The 12,186-nt window shown below is 43.4% G+C and overlaps 2 protein-coding genes across 3 annotated transcripts in view; one reads left to right on the forward strand and one right to left on the reverse strand.

Annotated features, from left to right (window-relative positions):
* Window positions 1-12,186, forward strand: part of CEP89 (centrosomal protein 89) — a 211,511-nt gene that overhangs the window by 181,156 nt on the left and 18,169 nt on the right. The gene's annotated exons all lie outside the window — the stretch shown is intronic.
* The window catches only part of LOC137434252 (E3 ubiquitin-protein ligase RNF182-like), a 142,511-nt gene that overhangs the window by 119,798 nt on the left and 10,527 nt on the right, over window positions 1-12,186 (reverse strand). The window lies entirely within an intron of this gene.

The following is a 12,186-nucleotide window of genomic DNA, read 5'->3' on the forward strand; positions in this document are numbered from 1 at the left end:
AGCACTTTCTCTCCACACTCAAGAATAAACTCTCAAACCTGTCTCCTTCCTCCAAATCCTGGTGGTGTCTGGTCAAATCCTTTTCTGGTGTTTGTTCCCCCTCCATCCCCTCCCTCACCTCAAATGGCTACATAGTTGACACCGCACGTGACAAAGCCGAATGCCTCAACTCTGTTTGCCTCAAAATCTTGTCCCAAACCCATCTCTCTCTGTTCCCACCTTACCCAGTCGAACCCAACTGCTCTTGGACTCTGTTTCCTTCTCTGCTGACAAGGTGGAGAAGTTTTTGTCAAACCTCGACTCTGATTCTGCAACTGGACCAGATGACATCAGCCCACAGGTCCTAAAATCCTGCTCTGCCGCTCTTTCACTCCCTCTCTCTGTTCTTTTCACCCTCTTTTGCTCAAGGTCATCTGCCAGCATCTTGGAAATCAGAAAACATTACTGCTTTACACAAAAAAGGTGCAAAAACAGATCCTTGCAACTACAGACCAATCAGCCTGCTCCCAATTAACAGCAAAGTCATGGAATCCATCATTGCTTCGGATATCAAATCCTTCCTCTTCTCCAATGGCTTGATCTCCGATCATCAATTTGGATTCAGACCAGGTCATTCTACTCTGGACATGTTGCTTCTGCTGTCTCAACAATGGATGGAGGTCCTCAATGCCAAACAGGAAATCAGAGCTGTCTCCCTCGACATATCACGTGGCTTCGATATGGTATGGCACCCAGCTCTGCTCACCAAACTCTCCTCCTATGGTATCCATGGAAATCTCCACGCTTGGCTTGCGGACTTCCTTTCTGGTCGTAGTCAACGTGTGGCCTTGAATGGATTTCTCTCATCGCCCCTTCCTGTTCTGGCTGGAGTTCCCCAAGGCAGTGTTCTGGGCCCTGTGCTTTTTCTGGTCTTCATCAATGATCTCTCCGACTCTCTGGAAAATCCTCTCTATCTCTTTGCTGATGACTCCACTCTGCCGTTCCATTCCTCATCCCTCAGATCGGCAGCCTGCAGCCTCCTCACTCTCTGCAGACCTGGACAAAATCACAGACTGGTCAAACAAGTGGAACATGTCTTTCAATCCTGACAAATCTCACACTCTTACTATGTCTCTCCGAAAAGACCGACTGGACAACCCTCCTATCGACTTTCTCAACAATCCTCTCCAATAAGTTCTGTCGATCAAGCTTTTGGGTCTCACTATCTGCCATGATCTTTCTTGGGATATCCACATTGCCAAGCTGGCCTCCAAAGCCAGTCGCCGACTGGGCATCCTCCGTCGTGCGAAGTCCTTCCTTGGCACACCTGAGCTCCTCACCACATACAAGGCTTTCATCCGCAGCTCAATGAAATACTGTTCCCCCCTCTGGCCCGGTGCTCCTGCCTCACACCTAGCTCGGCTTCACGCTGTTGAAGCCAAAGCTTTCAGAATCATTGGAATCTCCTGCGATGAAGCTAACTCCGAGGGCCTTTCACTCACTCACCGCAGGCAGGTTGGTGGTCTTTCTGTCTTCTACCGACTCCTCTCCGGCCTTGCTCCCCCAGCTCTCTCTGTACTCTGTCCCCCAAATATTCCTACAGGTCGCACAAGATCTGCCTGCAAGCAACTCTCTTATGGTTAAACTGCCAAAATATAGGCTCTCTGCTCACCTTCACTCTTTCATTCCCCTTTTTCCCACCTCTGGAACAAACTCCCCCACTCCCTTCAATCCCACTCCTCCCTCCAGGTCTTTAAAACAGCTGTTCACCACCATCTCTTATCTTCCCCCATCCAAAGCCTTGATCTTTTCTACCCCTGCTAATTCACCCCAGATACACTTTTTCGAAATTCCAGCTTCTTTCCTGGAAGTCCTTGTAGTCTGGGATCCAGTCACCAAAATTTGAGAGAACCTGACATGGCATGTTATACTCTTTGTTTGTGTTTTTTCTATTAATTTGGGCATTAAGGTCCGCTGAATGAGAGGTCTGCTCTGCCGGAAACCTTGCGAAAAAAATTTGTGGCCATTTTTGTATATGGGCAATTACACGCAAAAGTGGACATGGGGGTGAAAATTTCAAATACATCAGAATCAAACAAATTTGGTCTCTAATGAAAGCTGAAAGTCTATATTTTACTGTTTTAAAGTCAAAATACAAATTTTTATTTTTTTCGCGCATAAAATCGGTGATTATGTAAATGACATATTTTTTCCAAAAAATGGGGAAAAATTATAAGACAATTAACTGCACCCTGTGTGTAATAAATAATGAAAAGTAATGTTATTTTTTATTGTATTAAGTATTTAGATTGTTTAAAGGATATCTGTAACATTTTTCTGTTCTTTGCGGTATTTGTTACACTTCAGTGGCTTCGGATATTTTCCCCTCTGAAATGTCCTACCGTTACCATAAAAGTACATATTTTTAATATATTTTCAAAACTTGCAGGAGAAAAACAATGACAATACCAATGCAAAGCAAGTTTGGGTAGGCCTACAATATTATACCACTCACGTCACTTTTTGCCCTTTCCCCTATTAATTATAACTAATTAAGACTTGTCCTTCCGTTACCATAAGGTGGTAACGGAAGGACAGATAGGCTATTGATTTTTTTTCATTTTTCACTCTTCACACCCTGTTAACTACTTTGTTGTTCCCTCCCTCCTTTCTATCTGTTTTTTCAAAACTTTGACACCCCTACCTATCTATCTTCCAAGTTGCCCCCCTTTTGTGGATACACATCCTGGTTCTATTGTCATCGTGTTTCCATTGTATGTCATGATTAGTGTTAATTCACAGGTTCCTCTAACTGAATTACTCATTGTCCTTGTCATTCCACCTAATTAACTCTAAACTTCACATTATTCATACTTCAATACTTGTTTACAGGCACTTCGAAGTCTTATATAAATTTAGTTTACAAGTTGTTCTTTCTTCATTCTCCTGAAGACGACCAGAGCATTCTGACTGGAACGTGGAGTTCTCTCTACTCACATGGTTGTACCGCAAACCTACCTTTTGATACATTAAGCTTGCTTCGTATTATAATGTTAATGAGTGAGAGTCTTCCTCAGGCTCACATATAATATGTGTGGTCAGTGCTTCACTTGAAATTCATCATTCAGTGTAACTACAACTTTGTTGAAGCAGTAAACAGCAACTATCACAACTTTTACAGCCAGTTATTGGATTTGACATCTCATGTGAGTATTGATATTTTATGTCATATTTCATTTTACAATGTATGCAGGTGATTAACTATATGGGCTTATATGTCGGGCCAATTATTTATATAAATTAATTCAAATAGGCCCTACCTTATTTTATCAAAGTTCTGGCATTTGTTTGATTTTAGCAAAATGTTCTGTTTGCCAGGTAAAGTCAAGTTGTATCGGTCATGTTCAGTTAAAGTCTAATGTAATTGTAACTTACATGAAATAATTTAATTTGTGTACAATGATAAGTTGGAAATAAATATACACCTACTTTGATGAGCCTCGCACAATTTTAAATTTCAAGATTATAGTCTTGGACTGAGGTTTTCTCTTGCTATTCGTTCCTTTTGTTATCAACATTTTTGAACTAAAGTTAATTATATCCATTGTTACATTTACAGGTCCTTTGTACATTACAATTCCTTTGTATTCATTACTACCTGATCGTTAGCCACATGTTTAATTAGTTCGTAATTAGGATAGTGTGAACTATGTTTAAGATTAGTTTTTGGTCATATATGTTACATTGCACTTCTAGTTATTTGCATTGCATTGCACATTCCAGCAATTATTTGTATCATATAGTGACCAGAATTTCACTCTTTGTACAGCAATAGATAGAGCATTTCAATTGTCCTTCCGTTACCGTCCTTCCGTTACCGAATCTTAATTAATGTTTGCCTTTGTTTTGAATCAACCAAATGTCAATTTGTCAAGTGGAATGTGGCAGAATATTCACAAAACATCAGAGATTGTATTAAGTAACTTTAAAACAACATTGGCATGGAAGCTTCACAGAGTTTTGAAAAAATATGCAATGGTTGAAAAACCCATGTCCGTTTTGGCGTCCTTCTGTTACCGACCTCATTAATATGCATAATATGTGAACAAAAGATAACAGTGATCAAAGTTTTGATGGAATTGAGAGGTTTTATGTGTTCTCACATAATTATGGTATTTGATTGATTTTAACAAATAAAGTCTTTGTGATATATGTGTTTGAAAGATGAAAAATGGTGTCTGAATGTCCTTCCGTTACCGTGGAATTACCCATATGCACCCTTTATTTTTTGACCGAAAAATGTGAAAAATGTTTTTGTTTTTTTTTAATCCTCAGTGGGTTGTGTAGGGTGTTTCCCACACATAGACTTTACTTGGGTGGGCCGCCCAGGTATATTAACGGCCACCCAAGTAAAAAAATAAGTGGTTCTGGGTCTGCAAAAGAAGAACTCCCAGACGTATGCCAAACTTATCTTGCGTATGGGTGGCTTCCATATTGCTCAAAATTTCCTGGGAGCAATTGGGCATTTGATGCAGGCCACTGGAATCGAAGACATCATTGTAGAAGCTGATGTCTGTTTCTGTGGAACAGCAAACAAGATCATCAGTGGGAAAGACTACTACGCAATGCTGCGTGCCCACACTATGGTGCATGCAGCCATGTTCGCCCTACACTGGGAAGCATTTGCCAGATGGTTGATCATTGAAGAGAAGGATCTGGAGTGCATGTCTGTGCTTGCCATCAATGTCCAGCTACTCCTAGATGCCCTGTCAGAAAAGGATGTAGAGAAGGCATCTTCTGCATGTGCTGATGCAACCGACCAACTGAAAAAGCTGTCACGTTTGATGGCTGAGTTTGATGAAGTATGTACGTCACCTACCACAAAGCTATGGCTAATGTACATGGACATGGTGATGATTCTGAAACGGTTCATCCACGCTGAGCGTGCAGGCCTGTGGGAGGAACACCTGGCTGAAGTAGAAAAGATGTTACCATACCTTGTAGCTGCTGGCCACGACAAGTATGTATCCTGCCTGCCCCACTACCTAGAAGCAATGAGAAGCCTACCTACACTGGCTCCGAATATCCATAGGGAATTCAAGAATGGGCAGTTCACTGTACGTCAAACAGAAGGTCGTTTCAATGGTGTCTGGACAGACATGGCACTCGAGAAAACCTACAACCGTGATACCAAGACAAAACTCTTCACTGGCATCAGTCAGCAGCCAGCGGCCATGGAGAAATACTTGCGAGCTCTTCCAGTTCCTGACAGCAGTGTCAGAGCAGACAAAGGCTATGGCACACCTGGATATGGATGGATGACACCAAACACCATGAGGAATCCAACAGCCAAGGCACAATGGAGGCTGAAAGTGTTAGGAAAATAACAGATGTCATCAACAACCAGATGATCAATCCATTCACGTGAAGAACAGGAGCTGATGAACCTCTCAACAGGCCACAAAGCTGCATCTCCAGACTTGGTGAGCACCCGTGAAAAAGGACTGGAGGCACTGGCTGCAGCAAGAAAAACAGACAGTGAGAAAATAGCCCCAATAAAACTTGCCACATTTGCAGCAAAGCCAAAAAAGTCACTGTCCATGGCACTCAAAGCCAAGAAGGTCTACGAGGAAGAGAGTGCAGTTGTCCGAAACCTGTACTTTGTGCAGGACTTGGATGAAGACAAGAAGGTGGAGGTCTTCAGTCATGAGTGGACAAGTTGCCCAGCCTCCCTGTTTGAGCCAGATCCATCCCTTGACCAAGGTTATGTCATGCGTAAAGGGAACAAGGCCGACTACTTGGCTGCAATCAAGACATCCCTTGGCAGCTCATGGAGGGAAGTGGACAGACTGCCACCGTCCGACAAGCCTGTTGTAATGGTAGTAGATGCCATGGCATTCATCCAGCTTCACCAACATCTTGGGAGCAGCACCTTCCATGAACTGCAAGTAAAATACCTGAAGCAGCTCCTCAGTAGTATCCCAGACAACTGTGACTGCATCCACTTTGTTGGTGATCAATGTGATGTCTCCCCAGCTGAAAGTCTGAAAGGTGAGGAACGAGAGAAGAGAATGAAGACCTGCCCCAGCAAGATGAAGGAGTACAAGCCACACGATACTCTCGCCATACCCGAATGGAAAGGCTTCGTTCACAATCTACTGAATAAAGTAAACCTGTTGAACTACATGGGAGAAGCATGGGCAGCTCAGAACAAGTCACTTCCTGCAGGATGCACACTTGTTCTTGGTGGAATCTTCCGTGATCCTGGTCGCACTGTCCTGTTGTCAGCAGATTGTCAGGTTGAGCTTCCAGAACTGTCCTGTGAGAAGCATGAGGAGGCAGATACCAGGATGTTTGCCCACATTGCATAATCAGTACAACATCTGCACCACAAACGGGCTGTAGTGGTGGCTACTGACACAGACGTGATCATGATGTGCATATACTACATCACACACCTGGATGGGCCTGCAGGAGCTGTGGGTGAAGAAGATGGATATCAGCCTACCTGCTCATGCAATCACCAAAGCCCTGGCAGTGAAGTATGATGTTGAAGCTGCAGATCTTACATCCATGCTCCTCAGCACCTACATACTGATTGGATGTGACACAGTGAGCTATCTCTACAGAAGAGCAAAAAGGCGTGCCTACAAAACTGCCGTTGATCACCTGGCAGACCTTCTGCCCCTGTGCAGATACGGTGACCCTGAAGAAAGCCTGGGTGTTCAGGAAGATGTTGTGACAGCAGCTAGGCGATACATGGTGTCTGTATGAGAGGAGTGACTTCGGTGGTAATTTGGATGCACTGCGAGCCCATCTCTTTGGTAACATCAAACGAGGCATGCGTTGCCTTCCACATACCGAAGATGCCTTCCAGTTACACCTTCGCCGAGCCCTGCATCAGTTGGCTGTATGCAAGCGAGCACACATGTTCAGCCAGCCTACCCTGCTGCCACTGAATTTGGCAGAGAGCTTGTCAATGGTAAGTTGGTGGCAACCATGATGCTGAAGGAGGCAAAAACCTGCAGAATTCAAATGCACCAAATACTGTCACTGCAAGAAAAGCATGTGTGCCCGAGGATGCTCCTGTGCAAGAGCCAATGTGAAGTGTGTCATCGCATGTCTCTGCACCGGGGACCCCAACAAATGTTCACGGATTGAACTCACACTCGAAGACAGTGACATGCATTACACATTATAAGTTATTTTGTTCAGTGCAATGTTAATTTCATGTGATATTACAGACGTTGTTGCCAGTAATTTTTTATTTTGTTATGTTCAATTATTTTGTTCAGTTAAAGTTTAATTTCATTTTTTCCACATACTGGTCACTAATCTATCCAAATTCAGCTGCGTAACCATCATTGTTTTGTTGGCTTGTCATCCTGTGTACATTTTGTTTAAAAAATCATTTTGCTGTTTTGTATTTCTTGTGTTACAAGTATTTTCTTTGGGGGCACAGGGTTCTGTTAAAATTAAAAAGATGCCTTGGCCAGGATGTTTAATAAAATGGACATAAACTACCATGATGCATAAACTACCATGAAAATACGGTTTGTCTCTAGGACTTTTTAGCGTAAGGGTAATAAAATCACCACAGATCCATTGATTTTGGTTTGATTTTCAGAACGTTTACTGTGGAATGACTACAATGTTTGGTGAAAATAATGACACATTGGCTGATGTCATAACTCAGGGCATAGTTGATTACTAATGAAGTAAAGATGAAAATAATGAAAAAATGAAAAATAAATGGGGGGCGCTTTTGCATAAAAATGATTCTAAATCATTTGGAAAGGTTTTGTAAGTGTATTTCTCAACTTGATGTTGTCAACACATGTGTTCTGTGTATCTGGGATGCATTTATTGACAGCCTACACAACCCACTGAGGATTTTAAGAAAAAAAACATCTCACATTTTTTGGTCAAAAAATAAAGGCTGCATGTACAAAAATGGCCACAAATTTTTTTCGCAAGGTTTCCGGCAGAGCAGACCTCATTCAGCAGACCTTAATGGCCAAATTAATAGAAAAAACACAAACGAAAAGTACAGCATGCCATGTCAGGTCCAACCCATTTTATTGAGCTTTTGAGCCTGTGGATCCCAGACTATTTCAGTGTCCATATGTTTTATACCTCTCCCACCTCCCCCCAAGCCCTCTCCCCTCCTACAGTTCTCTCGATGTCCCTGCTCTCAAATGTTGTGTTTGTGTCCTTCCCCCTCTCTCCCCATCTTGTCTACCACTCCCCTTATTTTGTGTTTTATGTGTCGGTTTGACTTTTTGTGTGATTAATGTTCGCTCTTTCACAAGCCTCGATCTTGTATACAAAACAAAAAAAAAAAATTTTTTTTTTTAAAACCTACCACTTTGTAACTGCTGGCAGTGATGACCGGTTTACTCCGCCTTCCCGCTTCGATACAACCCCGCTTTCATCAGACACGCTTTGATACAACCCAGCTTTGATCTGACACGCTTTGATACAACCCCGATTTGAACGGACACGCTTTGATACAACTCCGCTTTCATCGGACACGCTTTGATACAACCCCGCTTTCATCGGACACGCTTCGATACAACCCCGCTTTGATCGGACATGCTTTGATACAACTCCGCTTTGATACAACCCCGCTTTGATACAACCCTGCTTTGATACATCCCTAATTTAATCGACACGCTTTGATACAACCCCGCTTTAATTGGACATGCTTGGATACAACCCCGCTTTGATACAACCCCACTTTCATCGTACACACTTTGATACAACCCCGCTTTGATACATCCCCAATTTAATCGGACACGCTTTGATACAACCCCGCGTTGATTGGAAGACACGCTTTGATACAACCCCGCTTTGATAAAACTTCTCTTTAATTGGACACGCTTTCATACATCCCCAATTTAATCGGATGCGCTTTGGTACAACCCCGCTTTGATACAACCCCGCTTTGATTGCAGGGCACGCTTTGATACAACCCCGCTTTGATTGGACGACACGCTTTGATACAACCCCGTTTTGATTAGAGGACACAATTTGATTGAACATGCTTGGATACAACCCCACTTTGATTGGACATCCTTGGATACGACCCCACTTTGGTTGGAGGACATGCTTGGATACAACCCCCTTTGATTGGAGGACACGCTTTGATACAACCTCGCTTTGATTGGACATGCTTGGATACAACCCCGCTTTCACAGTATTTTTTTTTTTCTCCATCAATTTATCCCGATATCATGCTCAATAAATTTCATCATGATGAAACTAATGCCAACGGATGGGATGGCCAGCTTAACATCCATCAACTAATGCTGACAGACGAGACGCAATTGCTTGAACCACGCCGACATGAGTTTACCTCAGCAATTTATTAAAAATATATAAAACGAAGTCTTTGCTTTGCTTGAAGGCACAAATCGTCATTCGCAATGAAAATAGCAAATCCATTAAGTCTGACGATACACATAGAGTTCGAAAGTGCAGCATTCAATATGTATAATATTAAATAATGCGACACGACGAGAAATGCAGCAAAAAAAATGGCCGCCGTTCTTCCTTCCCAATTGCTGTAACAACACCGACACAGCTCTGTTATCTGAAAGAATACATACTATAAAGGTGATATTTACCTGATACTCAACAACGTGCCTCTTGGGAAATTCCCAAGATATATGGAAATTCCCAAGATACATGATATATGAATGAATGAATTGTAAGGCCATTTTCCCTGCGAGAGCAGGGGTTAGCCTTGCTATGACAATAGTGGTTATGCCATGGTTAGCCATGACAATCATGGTTCCCTGTTTGGGGCAATGTTTTTATGGCTAGATGCCCTTCCTGACGCCAACCCTAAGTCGCCTCTTACGAGGCGGCGCAGGGATACGGTGTACCTATTCTAAATCGGGGTACACACCGGGATCATTCATCCCAGCAAGCTGGTACACAATTTGCCGACCTCGGAAGGATGAACAGGCTGAGTCAACCCCCCTGGCATTAATTCAGCGATCGACTGGGATTCAAACTCAGGATCCTAGGATCCCAAGCCGGCACCCTAACCGCTAAGCCAACACCAGGCTAAGATATATGATATATATGGACCGGAAATATATATACCTTAACCGGAAGGCCTACACATAATACGTTTTTATCTATGGTACACATTGGGATAAATACATTTGTTAACATTAATTAAAAAGGATTATTCTTTCCATCAAATATCTTTATCAACACGGTAAATTATAGTACATTTACAAATTTGCTGTGCAAGCGTTAATGTGGCCAACGGGCGTCGATGGGTGGGGAACGGGGAGGAGCCAAATGCGCCCCTCCCCTCCCCGCCCACACGGCCACACTCACTACTTGTTTGTGTGAATATAACGTAAAATGTGTTATTCTGCACAATTCACACAAACCCGCATGTGGTATGTTCCCCAAATGCATAAATGAATATTAACTTTCCAAAATAAATTATCTGTTGAATCATGATTGCATTAATGGGCAGTATTTAAAAAGACAGACCGGTATGTATCGTCTTGTGGACGTCGTGCTGGGTTACATTAGTTAGTATCAGCTGATTCAGTGCAACCAGTCCATCAACATGTGTCTGAGCTGTCAACTGATGCAGCTCCCACATCTTTCATGCAACTGATTCTGGAAGGAGCAGAGGTCCGTGCTCTTGTGGATACAGGGTCAGGCATCTCACTCATTACAGAGACATGTCGACAGTCCATTCCAGACCTGAGATCACAAACCTTAGTGTGATACCCAGGGGAGTCCAGGGCTCCTGGTAGTGGTAGTGTGTCTACAGACTACACCACTCCCCCCATATGGGGTAGGACACCCTAAATAAGTCATTCAAAAGCAATTCCCCAAAGGTAAGTGTTCAATTAACTGAACAAAGAGATTTCAAATTAATATAATTTATTTGAAAGTTCGGTAGGAGAGCACAATACAACACTTTATTAAACTTGAGAATATCCCAAACGACGAATAGCAGCCAAGTAATAAAACCTATCAAAAGAACAGCAGCTGACAGCACTGAACAAATATCCTTTTCACAAGCGATCAGGGGTAACCCAGAACACGGTGGAAACACTCCACTGTACCTCTTCATCTGCCGGTTACATGCACACACCCACTGGACAGCCAGGAATTCACTGGAGAGTACCAAAACTCGGAAATACACTTCTTGAGCCGATGCAAACAAGCACAGCACCCTAACTGCGGCGACCAGGAAGTACTATCGCAGAGGACCCAAGCAATAGTAGTCTCCCGATATGCCTGCACAGGTAGCTTATAAAGCCAAAAGGGGCGGAACCAATATAATTATCTCTGACGGCGACTAATGATTGGTCCCACAGGCTACATTAGTGACGTCCTTTGTTTTTGCATCATCTGTAACAGGCCATCTTCTTGACATGCTTGGCTCTCATGGTGCAGCTGCACATGGGAAGCCACACATTGAAGCATGCGTTCCATGTTGTCCGCACTGCTAATTGTCCTGTCATTATTGAGGCGCTTCTCTGGTGAAAATTTCCTATCAATCGGTGCAATGACTGCAGAGAAAATGATTTTTAAAGAAAACAAACCTGAAAAATCCCAGTGCTAGAATCATTGACGAAGCCCGAGATGCTCATGTGGAGTTTCTTCTTCTTCACAAAATAACAACTTCGAGCTTCCAGTGTTACGGATTCGGCCCTAATGATTGTTGTTATGATTATTGTTGTTGGTTCGAAGTATTCTGGTGATTGTGGTTGAAGGGAAAGGGTTATGATAGTTAAAAGATTTAAAAGCGCTCCTGGTAAAATGTGGCCGGAAATCCGGATCGTGACCGGAAGAGGTGGAGCGAGGAAGAAGAGGCGGGAGGAGATCGTGAAGAGACGTGGTTGTTGAGGCTCCGAACCGAGCGGTCGACGTACAGTGCGAGTGAACTTTGCATCCTTGAAGGGAAGTTCGGGCGATAAGAGATATCGCCGGAGTGCGTGGAGTCTGCGTCATCGGGTATCCTCATTGAGGTTCCGGAGGATCCTGGCCTCAAAGCCTGGGTTCGGGTGAAAGCCGTCCGCCATCTTCGCCACGCGAGCAACCTGCAGTGAACCGGTTTTGGTCATGTCGGCTGGGCATTATTCCCCGGTGGTTTGCCGGGGACGGCTGTGCAAGAAAGGGCACTTGCGAATTATACGGAGGCTCGCGGATTGAACCGCAAAA

Source organism: Myxine glutinosa, chromosome 10 (assembly GCF_964187855.1).
Source record: "Myxine glutinosa chromosome 10, kmMyxGlut1.1, whole genome shotgun sequence".
In the NCBI taxonomy this organism is placed as follows: domain Eukaryota; kingdom Metazoa; phylum Chordata; class Myxini; order Myxiniformes; family Myxinidae; genus Myxine; species Myxine glutinosa.